At 43.0% G+C, this 10693-nt stretch overlaps 1 pseudogene; it reads left to right on the top strand.

Annotated features, from left to right (window-relative positions):
* The first annotated feature begins 944 nt into the window (after positions 1–944).
* On the top strand, positions 945–2618 carry LOC121906986 (annotated as a pseudogene).
* The last annotated feature ends 8075 nt before the right edge of the window (positions 2619–10693 follow it).

Here is a 10693-nt window from a genome sequence, read left to right on the forward strand (position 1 = left end):
CTTCTACGACGACTTCATCACCCAGCCCGAGGACATTCAACTTTTCACAGACGCGGCTCATCCCTACTCTCATCCCTCCATCCCCTCATTCCTTCATTCTCCTACCTCATCCCTACCCTCATCCCTTCATCCCCTCATCCCATCATCCTCCTACCTCATCTCTACCCTCATCCCTTCATCCCATCATCCTCCTACCTCATCCCTACCCTCATCCCTTCATCCCTTCCTTCCTATTCAATCCAGTGCATACCTCTCCCATGTCTCATTCTAGGCACTGTCTTGGGGCCAGTGATCAGCTCGGGTGGATATATATGCCTGAGATGGAACCCCCACACTGAGTCTCCCTCCACCCGGTCTTCAATACATTCTCCCAGACCAGCCTAACAGATGACATCTCCCTCTACCTCACCCACATCCATTCATCTATTCTCAACATTCAATAACTCCTGTATTCCATTAAACCTTAAAACAACATATTGTTGTGGCGTGGTTCTTGCTAGTGAATTGGCCTAGGTGTGCCACTAGAGCCATGTCATGTGCGTATTTAAAAAGAGTCATGCCCTCACTGCTGTATGAAATGCACTTTGTGTAGATGGAGAAGAGAATCGGAGATAAAACATGGGTTAAGTGTGGCCTGCGGTTCATTGGTCTGTGCACGTGCTTGAGTATTATCACATTGTCATGGACTCATGGTTTTTGGACTCTTTGTGTTTTTGTTCTCTTGGTTACACTTCTGTTGTCCAGTCTTTCTGGTGAGAGGCAGTGACAGAGGGAGGGTTGCAGGGAAAGTGATGAAGATGATGAAGGTGTGATGTGCAGATTGAGTGAGGAGCGCTATCGCAGTCCAACAGGGACTGAAACGGGTGGGGAGAGAAAGTAGTTGTATGACTCAGAGTTCTGGTCAGAAAGCTGCCAGAGCTGCAGCTCTCTCATGATCTCTGATGATGGAGGTCCATGATGGAGCGGAGCTCTGCTTTCTACAACTCCTGAACACCTCCTGCAGGAGGCCAACGTCTTCTGGGTTCGAGGTTGTGTTTCGGATCATTCTGCTGTCCTCTCTCTCTCTGCTCATTGTGACTCCCAACCTGCTCGTCATCATCTCAGTCTCCCACTTCAGGCAGAGATACAATTATCTGCAGATCCTTTTTTTTTAAAAAAAAAACAAATTAATATAAGCAGATTTAAAAGAGCAATGGCATTTGAGTTACTTCTAAGTAATGTTGCACCTTGGAACACTAGAATAATATTCTGTCTTGCTGACAATGTTTTTGCAAAATAAATCTCACATGTCTGACTTTGATACGGGAGGCAGTGGTTCATGTCCTGTCTCCCCCCAATAATCAATCTATGTCAACCTTAACCAAGTAGTTTTGATTGTCTACACTTAACCATGTGTTAACTATAGATGTGGCAGATCAGAAAACAGTCTGTTTTTTGTTTTTTTTAGGATAGTTGTTTGAGTTGTTTTATCATTTAGATATAAAGACTTGTTGGTTAAATGATGCATTTCTCTTTTCCTCCAGGCAGCTCCACACACCCACCAACCTCCTCCTTTTCTCTCTGGCTGTATCAGACTTTCTCGTGGGCCTCGTGGTGATGCCGGGAGCAGTTCTCCAACAAACATTCTGCTGGTTTCTTGGTGATCTCATGTGTTCTCTATGTAATTATATGTCCTTCATCATTACCTTTTCCTCAGTAGGAGACATGGTGCTCATATCAGTTGACCGCTATGTGGCTATTTGTGACCCTCTGCATTACACCACCAGAATCACTGTGAGAAGAGTTAAACTGTGTTTGTCTGTGTTGGCTCTTTTCTGCCCTCTTCAGCATTGTCTTTACAAAGGATGAACTGACTCAACCAGGTAAGTATAATTCCTGTCAGGGAGAGTGTGTGTTTGTCATTGAATATATTTCAGGACTTGTTGACTTTGTTCTGACCTTTATTGTTCCAGTTACTATCATCATAATCTTGTATATGAGAGTGTTTGTAGTAGCTGTGTCTCAGGCTCGTGCAATGCGCTCTGCATTGCAGTTGTGACACTCCAGGTTTCACTGACTCTAACATCAAAGAAATCTGAGTTGAAAGCAGCCAGGATTCTTGGTATTCTTGTAGTTGTGTTTCTGATATGTTTCTGCCCATATTATTCTGTGTCTTTTGCATGGGTCAACACTTCATTCACTAATCCATCTGCATTCTTTTTGGGTATTCTGTATTATTTGAACTCCTGCCTGAACCCTGTGATATATGCCTTGTTCTACCCCTGGTTTAGAAAAGCTATTAAAACACATTGTGACTCCTCAGATACTGCAGCCTGGCTCCTGTGATGCCAACATACTGTAGAGAGGATGTGGAGTGACTGAGATGAGATCTGCTCTACAAAGACTTTTACTGAATTCAAAAAATTGTGAAAATCCTTTATTTTCCTTCTGTACATATGAACAATACATGAGAAAAGACTATGTATTATTCTAGTTATTGACAGGTTGCAGGTTATTCAAATATAAAACACTGTTGAAGAATGAAAGGCACAGATGTCTAGGTGTGGCATCACACACTATCATAGGTAGAAGCCAGAGACTGTTATTCCTGTAAATAATAAATAGTAAATATAATGTGCCGTAGACACAAATGTAAACAATTAAAATGTAAAATAAGTTAAAATAAAAGTCAAGAGAACTCATCTCTGATTGTACTAACTTTACTGGTGACTGTAGAATTCTTCCTTCTCTTTGTTTTTTATGCACTGAGGAGGATTATTCAGTATTCAGCAGTATTATCTGCACATTTAAACTGTCAGTGATTCATGAACACACGTTAGAGCCCAAATTTATAGTTGTAGTTTCTCATGAATTTGTTCTCATGGTGCTTGTGATGTGATCGGGAGAACTGATCCTTGTTTTGTTTCGCCTGCTAACTTGCCAGAAGATGGAGCCATTGATTTATTTTATCCATGACAGAAATTGAGTAAAGCAGTTGAGAAACCAAGGTCCATCAAGGATGAGTTCATAAGAAACGTCTAGTCACATCTCAAGTTACTCTGAATTTTTCTCATATTTCACTGAGGTAATGCTGTTCAGAGATTTCTTTTACTTTGACATTAAAGAGGCGACGAATAGTAGTGGATTTAGAGGTTAGAGGTGGGTTTAGAGGTTTTGGCAGGGTGGCATGGGAGGGGTCCCCACAAAAATACATACTTCTGCAGGTAATAGCTAATAACTACTGAGTGTGTTTTTGTACTAGAGAGAAAACATACCACAAGGTTCATACCACAAGTGATCTCTTCTCTCTGTGAGTTTGTCAGCCTCTGTCTCTCCTGCCTCTCACTCTGCTCTCCTCCATCTCTTCCTCCTGCCCAATCTGCAGTGTTTTTTGCTTGAGCCAGTGATAAAGTCTCTTTTGCCTTTTAACTTTCTATCAGTCCAATCCAGCTGCACTGACCTATAGTAGTCGAGATGTGAAAGGATGTCTTTGTTCAAATATGTGTTTAGAAGCACATGTTTCATATAGTAAACTACAATCAAACAAATAATCGACAGTACATGATATTTAGATCATGGTAAAAAATATCTCCAATCTAACAGTTAATGATTCAGCTTGTTTGTGTGGAGATTCATGTGCTCACATTAACAGATGAGTAGAGGAAGAACAGTTTAAAATATATTTATATATTTGATATATAATCACATGATTATAATAGATCCTCTGTCACAGCAGTTTTAAAGCTGAAGTCAGCATCAGACCTTCACTAAATCCTTATGAATAAACAGTCAAGCTCCTCTTTCCCTTGACGTTATAGTCAAAAATAATGTAACAGTTTGTTTAACACTGCAATGACATACCTGCAGCTCTTTGTTATTAATTGGATCATGATCCCATTGCCTCCTGCCCTCTAGATCGCCCCTGCAACAAATGCTTTTTCCAAAATGCCAGCTGCTGTGGTTTCACCCATGTTGTTCTTCAACAACCTTCTCTGCCACTAGAGGTCACAGTTTACCTCTCTGCACAGTGCACATATGGTACATACCACACTTTAAATATCCACTCATTTTTGGGACAGGGTGTCCCCTGTCTGAATGTGTCATCTGGACTTTTAAGCACACAAGCCACTCTGCATTACATTTACCACAGGTCTGGACAAGCTGGAAGTAGCTCCATGTTTGTCAACTGACAGAATTCACTGTGTAGACACGTTTCATCAGGTTTTTTGGCCTGAGGCAAATAGAAGTAGATATAATGAAAGGACAGGATTCTATAACTTTTTGACATTAAAGGAATAAACCAGGCACTTTGTCTGTCTGCTGAAACACGATAACCAATAGTGTTGTGGTTTGTTGTCCTTGAACTCGAACTGTTTGAGCTAAGGGTTGCTGGATTTCTAATTCTTCTACTGTGCAGAAAATAGAATGAGGTCTGTTGTTCACAATGCATTTATTTGTTTATCTTGTCATATTGTTAATGTCCATCTATCTTCTTAATGTGTATGCATAAATTAATTATTTTGTATTCATTTTAATTTTATCGAAAATAAAATGAAGACATTTTTGAAATATGCATTATAAAACCTTTAGTGGAGTTAACTTCCAGGTTTATCTACAAAAATATGTAATGGCAGGATTTATGTTTAAAACACAAATCTTGCAACACAATGGTTTTTTGTAGAATATCTAAATCCATTGGCTTTGTACAACAATCTTCTCAGTTTGAGTCTGATCCATGACCACTGAGCAGTGACCACACTGTCCAGTTGCAACCAAATCTATGACACATGCAAATACAAAGTCATACCCTAGACTGTATACAAAGATGGACCTTGTGTCTCTACTTCCTACCATTATGCAAAAGTGAAGCCAAAATATTGCGTTTTCAGGAGCTGCCATCTTGCTTGTGTGATGTCATTTGCAACCAGAGTCTGTGCAGTAGAGTCAGGGGGGTGGGATGACGCCCCCTCCACTTGACTGACAGCTGTCCCGCCACTGAGAGCCAAGTGAACTCAGGAGAAAAATGAGCACTGGAACATACATCAGCATAAGAGCTACCTAAAATGAAACTCTTTGGAAATCTTTGGTAAAACATATTGGCCCATGTCCCATCATGGAGGGGGCGAGATTTGTAACCTCTACTGCAACCAGTACTGCAATCGAGATATTTTGGCTTCACTTTTGGGGAGCTGTCATGTCGTCCATCTTTATATACAGTCTATGGTATCTGTGGTAACATTCAGTGAGGCGATTTCAGCTTTGAAATTGTGTGTTCAACTGATCTTCTGGAGTTAGACTTTGTTTTCTTTGTTGTGGGTTTAAAGCTCTGAATTCTTTCCTCTTAATGTAGAATCTCTAGATTGTCCTTACTGACACCTGCAGGAGCACAAAACTCCTTTATCTTCTGTCCCAATAACATGAGAATTTCCTTGACCTTGAGAAACCAAGCGACAGAAGTTTTTAGCTCCAGCCAAGATGAAAAGTAATAGATTAGGCTGTTGGTGGTATTTTCCAGATCCTTGACAGTAGTGTTCACTGGCAAGTCCCTTTGAACCTCATGGAGTTATTATTATAACAAAGGTTCAGGAACTAATTTTCAGTGACATTGACTGACTGGATCAACTGCTTTGCCACAGTGTACAATTTTCATTGCAACTGCTTCATATCGATTCATTGCTTCAGGGAGCCTGGTTTTCCTCATCATTAGTTGATATGTAAGAAAGCCACAGAGCTCCCTCCTTTCTAACTCCCTCCATTTTGTATTTGTTTTCATTTTTGTCTCATTCCTGTGTCCGCAGGCTGCACAATTGCCCCCTGCACATACATCCCCCTCATCCCAACATCCTTTCCTCTTCCCTTCCAAGAGCTGCAGGTACCTCGTCACTTTCAGCTCCACTCGCCCCCGCAGCTTTCTTCCCATAGCCACTACTGGTCCTGCTGTTACCTCAGCCACAGTCGCACCGAGCTACAGTGCTCCCTCTACTGGACCCACTCCATTTCCTCCTGTTCTATCCCTGTCCCCCTCCCTTCATCCAGCCCTTTATGAACCTCCCAGCTCTCATTCTACCCCCTCATCCTCCGACGCCCCAAAACCCATGACATCCTGCCGTGCTCAGACGCAGCAGTAGGTGGTCGGTCTAAGCCCTTTCTCTCCCATTCGTCTCAGTTCTCACGGCCCTCCCCCCCAAACCCTATTTTTCTTCTCTCTCCCCTCTCAATGGGTGTCACGGTGGCTCACAGTGATTAGCACTTATGCCTCACAGCAAGAAGGTCCTGGGTTCGAACACTGGCCATCCCAGGTCCTTTCTGTGTGGAGTTTGCATGTTCTTCCCGTGTTTGCGTGGGTTTCCGCCGGGTACTCAGGTTTCCTCCCACCATCAAAGAGATGCTCATTAGGGTTAATACTTCTGCATAAGTGATTCTTCTTGTCCTATTCCAGGAACCACAGGGGGATGACAAAGCAGAAAGCTCATCGAGACATGTCCCCCACCCTGAGTCTCGACCCCTGGGTTCCTAGACGCTCCAGCCTCTTTGTGATTTCATTTGGTCCCTGGTCATCCCCATGCCATCGACCCCCTTCATCCCTCTCCTCGACCACATCATCCCACCGTACACGACCAAGACCACCCTTCAGCTCCCATTCATCCCCCGGCAATCGACCCCCTTCATCCCTCTCCTCGACCCCCATCAAACCGACCGTACACCATCCTCATCCAATCCTGAACCCTCTCGACGATCCAAATAAAACTACTTTTTATACCATTCAAATGGGATGGTCTTTGTGAATTGGTAGAGAAACCCATTTATCCATCTGTTTTTCAGGAAATCCTCAGGAAATTCTCCCTAGAACTCACATATCTCCACTGATCAACATCTCGCTCTGATGACAGAGAAGCAGTTGTGTTTGCAATTGATGTGGCATCATCTGGTTTCATTACAGATACATTTTAGGACTGTTGCGCTGTCAGTCCAGAAAACTCACTTCTCCAGCTTAAGTTGCAACTCCTTCTGAAGCATTCTATCAACTCGAACAGCAAGAATTGCATCTGTGAGTTCCAGTTGAGAAATTGTATTCTGCTCAAGTAGAGCAACTCTGGCTTTTCCCCAGAGAAATGCAACGTGTACTTTATTATCTCTTTCCAATCTCAAGTAAGACAAGGTTCCACATCCAACTTGACTTGCATTGGAAAAGTGGTGAAGCTGTGCTGTAACAGGTTCTCCAAAGTCTCTGGGTTTAATTTGGCGATCTACTTTGAACTTAGCAACCTTTGTGGGGTCCTCCAGCCAATCAGTCCATTGCTTAGAGAGTAAAGGAGAATAGCTTCATCTCCACCCCAAGTTTCTCTTAAAAGGCTCCTGCAGCAACAGCTTGAATGGACATACTGAATGGGTCTTGAAATCCCTAACAGTCATACAGTGAGCTGACCACTGAAACAATGCCTTTTCTGGTCTATGGCTGTTCTTGTGCTGAGATCCTGAACTTCAACTTGTCAGTTTCAATGCACCACTGTAGTCCTAGTGCTCACTCCATTGGAAGTTGGTCTGTATCCAAATCCAGTTCCATCATTTCCTTTCCTCTGCTGTCCTCGGCGATTGACATCAGTACTGTGCAGCTCTTGCTGATCTACACTGAAAGACTGAATCCTCCTTTATAATACTCCTTTATAATAGAGAGCAGTCAAATCCTTGATCATTTACACTGCTTCCTCCTCTGAAGCCATGGATTTAAGGCAGTCATCCTCATGAAAGTTATGTTAAACTGACCACTATAATGCCCAACACTTCAAGTGTTTGACATTACACTCTGCAGTATATCCCAAAGCATAATTTGGACAACTTGGTGATAACACAGTTCCAAACAGAGGCACTTTCATACAATATTCCAAAGGACACTGTGCAGTGTCACAATGAGGCCACCAGAGGAAGCGGAGACAGTTGACTGAGACACAAACTTGATGAAATATGGCTTAGATATCAGCTAGTACTGGAGGCACTGCTCTGCAACAGAGTGATTGTTTGGCAAGATGAGATTTTCCTGTCTGAAAGGTAAGTCAATACAGTAATGTTCTCCAGTTAATTCTGTTGTGCTTCTCATGACATTCATGACATTGATTATTTCTCATTAAAGGCATGGTTATATTGTTTAACCAGCACAGGGCAGCCTCACTCCTGCTATCACTTCCACTACAAAGTGGACCAGTAAAGGTGCAGTGTGTAGGATTCAGTGGCATCTAGAAGTGAGGTTGCAGATTGCAACCAGCTGAATACCCCTCCCCTCACCCTCCCCTTCCAAGCATGTGTAAGAACCTACAGTGGCTGAAAAACTGACGAAAAATATGAAAGGCCCTCTCTAGAGCTAGTGTTTGGTTTGTCCATTCTGGGCTTCTGTAGAAACATGGCAGTGCAACATGGCGGGCTCCATGGCAGATGACCCGCTCTCTGTGTAGATATGAAGGGCTCATTCTAAGGTAATGAAAACACAACGATTGTCATTTTCAGGTGATTTCACACTAATTTAAACATATTTATTAATATTATATTCAATTTCTGCCAAGGCCGTTCCGTTAGATGCCACTAAATTCTATACATTGCACCTTTAATGACCCAACTGGCCCTGGTTCTGACTGCATAGGGTCCTGCATCCTGGCTGTTTATTAGCTCCCAAGGCTCCACCACTTTTGGGGTATCAGTTCCAATGAATAAATTAACATCCACATCAATGTCATGGAGCTTAACATCCTTCTGGACTTGTTGGAACACCCATTTTCTAGTCAGGAAATTACATTTTAGCTGAACAACTTTCTGATCCCATTCTCTCAGAAGAGTAAACGTAGGTACAGCAAAACAAACAACCTTACCTCAGACATGCTAAAGGGAAAATGCAAAGACAACTGTGGTGGCAGTTCCCAAAACTTGTACTGTGTAATGACTTGCTCTGCTGAAAATCCCACACTGTACCAGGGAAGCCAGTGGTGTTTCAAGTGCTGATTCCCAAAACACTCATCACAACGACAATGAACATTTTACACGGTAACCCCTGTTCTGGTCATTACAGTGCTGATCACACATTCAAGAAGGCTCTAGCTATGTGCTACTGGCCTAGCATGAGGTCTGACATTGACAATTTTTGTGATTAGTCTTACAGAAAACCTGTACTACAACACAGAGCTCCCTTACAATCCATACAGGCAGAAAGACCATTCCAGTTTTTGTACACAGATATTATTGAGCTGCCTCTCACTTCACAGAGAAAACAAGACATACGTATGTGTTTGTAGTGCAAGGCCACTTTACATAGTATGTCAGTGCATTACCTATGCTAGATCAGATCAGCGACTATTGTAGCACAACTGCTGTGTGAGCGTTACATTCCTGAACATGGAGCTCCAGAGGAACTGTTTTCAGATGAGGAATGACAGTATGAATCAAAAATCATCCAGACAATATGTCAGAGACTGAACATCAAAAAGGACCTCACCATACCATCCCAGTGGTAATGGGATGATTGATTTAACAGGAATCTAAAAGAACAGTTGGCTAAACTCATTCATCAAAATGGTGGTGAATGGGATCACTATCTGCCAGCAGTGGTTCTCTCATTTAACTCCACCTCAGACTCTAGCACTGGATACTCACCTTATTTTCCTGCTCATGGCAGAGGACCTTGTTTGCCTGCTACTGTGACTCTGTTCACACCAGTAGTATCACTAACACCACAGAACTATGGCACAGAACTGGTGAAATGGCTTGACCTGGTTTTCCAAGCTGTTCACTCTCATCATGAGGAACAGAGACTAAAGCGTGAGTACTACTTCAACAAACATGAGATTCAAACCAGATCTTGTTTGGATGGACGATCCCACTACACAGAGAAAGAAACTTGACCCTAACTGGACTGGACCTTACAAAGTTGTCTCCTCAGATAACAAGATACTCCTATACAAGCTATTGGATGTGAGACATCCTCAAGCCGGACCAAAAGTTGTTCATTGTGATCGCTTAAAACCATATTGATCCACCTGGAATACATCCTCAGCGCAAGTGAACCAACCTGTGGTTCCACAGCATATGGACACTCTCCCCAGATATACAGCATTATCTGGTTCACTCCCCTTGTATCTGAGACAACCTGAAACTGGACAGGCTTCTGCCCCTGCCTGCCTCTCTGTTCCCCTGTTAAGGAGACCTTCAGGATGGGTATCTCAAGTCCTGCCACAACAAAACCAACAGTCTGATACTGCTCTTGCAGTGCTTGTTGGGCTCATCCACAACTTGTTTGGGATGGGTTGTTAGCAGATTGTTATAGACAAAGTTTGGGAGCAAAGACCACACCTCGCACACATCCCATTTCTGCACAATAGAGTATTTAGGTACGCCTTATCCGTTCTGCTCCCCTTTTGTCTCAGTTTTCAAGTGACCTGTGACAGACTTGCATCACGCTTACCTCCCACCCATGCTCCGTGATCGACGTTCCTCAGCAAATACCGTCCATGACTCTCGATCCAGCAGTACCAACAAAATACCTCCTTCACCATCACATCCACACCGAGGCCATTTTCATCGCTGCTACTCGAAGGAAAGCTACTCTCTCAGACGCTGTACTACTGATCAGCTGGGATCCAAACGCTCCATACACATCCACGCAACGGCCAACTCTGAGGCGGCTTGTTTTCCTGTGATTAACATCTTCAACCAGCACACTTCCAGAGTGCTC

The sequence above is a fragment of the Thunnus maccoyii genome, chromosome 11 (assembly GCF_910596095.1).
Source record: "Thunnus maccoyii chromosome 11, fThuMac1.1, whole genome shotgun sequence".
NCBI classification, from domain to species: domain Eukaryota; kingdom Metazoa; phylum Chordata; class Actinopteri; order Scombriformes; family Scombridae; genus Thunnus; species Thunnus maccoyii.